Source organism: Micropterus dolomieu, unplaced genomic scaffold, assembly GCF_021292245.1.
Source record: "Micropterus dolomieu isolate WLL.071019.BEF.003 ecotype Adirondacks unplaced genomic scaffold, ASM2129224v1 contig_10001, whole genome shotgun sequence".
NCBI lineage: Eukaryota > Metazoa > Chordata > Actinopteri > Centrarchiformes > Centrarchidae > Micropterus > Micropterus dolomieu.
In genome coordinates this window covers 2,502-4,187 of record NW_025738987.1, presented here as the reverse complement: position 1 = coordinate 4,187, position 1,686 = coordinate 2,502, and the positions used below count along the sequence as shown (strand labels likewise).

The following is a 1,686-nucleotide window of genomic DNA, read 5'->3' as shown; positions in this document are numbered from 1 at the left end:
GAAACACTACTGCAGCAAGATGTCACAGCAGGTGAGCAGATTCTGTGAAATGCTACTACTAAAATGTATGCAACAGATTCATGGCCTCACAATGTGGGTAACCAAGTTTCTGTGATCTTTGCATAAAGCCGGACTGATCAGCGCCGGCCCCAGCGAGATGCCGGCCACCAGCGCCCGGCAGCAGCAGCGAGATGGCCAGCACAACTGAAACACTACTGCAGCAAGATGTCACAGCAGGTGAGCAGATTCTGTGAAATGCTACTACTAAAATGTATGCAACAGATTCATGGCCTCACAATGTGGGTAACCAAGTTTCTGTGATCTTTGCATAAAGCCGGACTGATCAGCGCCGGCCCCAGCGAGATGCCGGCCACCAGCGCGGCCCCCAGCAGCAGTGAGACCCAATCGAAGTGACACTTGCATTTTTAGGAGCCATGCAAGAGACTCGTGCATCTAAATTGTTTCTGCATCTACCTGTACTTGTCTCTGCTCTTAATAAAACATTGACTTGATTTTTGACTTGGTGTGTTCTAGAATTTGGTGAATAGGTTAAATGACCAATATGCCTTTGGTTTCCTACAAATCTAATGTCATTGAAACCAGAGCATTCGGAGTTTACAAAGTTGCCTTAATTTAAATCAAACTGCTGTTGCCAGGATACTAACCTTAATGTTTTGACCTTGTGTCATGATGGCATCAGTACTTAAGCCTATTAAGGATTTTACACAAATTTAAATGTGTGCTGAAAACCACCACTTTGGTCTCGAGCAGAGTCATGCAATTCTTGTAGTCCTTTCATACATTGAGAACCTGCAACAATATGAAACTGAAAGTTGCAGTGCTTTAGCCCATCTTGAAGGGCTGCTATGCCTTTTGCAAACAGATGTCACAGATGCAAAGACGCTTTACACTTTTATTTCTAGCCCAGAAATAAAGCCCCATAGCTTCATCCTGCCATCACTACTTATGGTACATGCAGGGTGGGGACTCATATTCCTCACATAGCCTTGTCCTCCGTCATGCTGAACAGATAGTATTTGTTCTGTAGGGTTAAGATTAAATTAACTCATTTTAATTCTTTTAATGTAAAAACTGGCTTTGAAGAGAAACCCATTTGACAGCTTGGGTTCAGCCTGAGCCCTTTGCTGCATATCATCCCCTCTCTCTTCCTTTCAGCTACCACTATCATAACGAAGCAAAAAACATTTCAAAGGATACCCCGCTCTGTGTTTTATGGCTGACTTGCATTCTGGTTTAATGAAGATCTATTGTGGATTTCTGCAAAGGTTTTACTTTACATCCTAACCAGATGAATAATTAGGTGTAGCAGTTTCTTTAAAGCATTTTTGACTGACTATTCCTAAAAATAAAAATGGCAATGTGTGTTTTTTTTTTTTAAATTACTCAGAAAAATGTCCCACACTGTGACTTGGTGTTTCAAAACTAAGTTCCAAAGGTGTCTGCCTTTTAAAATGCACAGCTATCCTCACCACAAAAACAGAAAGCCATTGTTGAATCACACCTTCAAATACAGTCCTGCTGTAGTTGAAGCAGCTTCATCTAATTTCTTGCCTCTTGGTGGAGAATTGTTGCTTAAAGTGGGTAGGCATCACTCCTGCTGAGGTTAAGGCATCTTTGAGCATCATCAGCAAGCTGTGAAAACCCATGCTCAGGGAAAGAGCAGCC

General features: G+C 42.3%; 1 long non-coding RNA gene across 1 annotated transcript; it reads left to right on the top strand.

Moving 5' to 3' along the window:
• LOC123965522 lies at positions 1-512 on the top strand. The gene is made up of 3 exons (XR_006823717.1): positions 1-31; positions 129-237; positions 335-512. It is a non-coding gene; the product is annotated as an uncharacterized LOC123965522 (long non-coding RNA).
• The last annotated feature ends 1,174 nt before the right edge of the window (positions 513-1,686 follow it).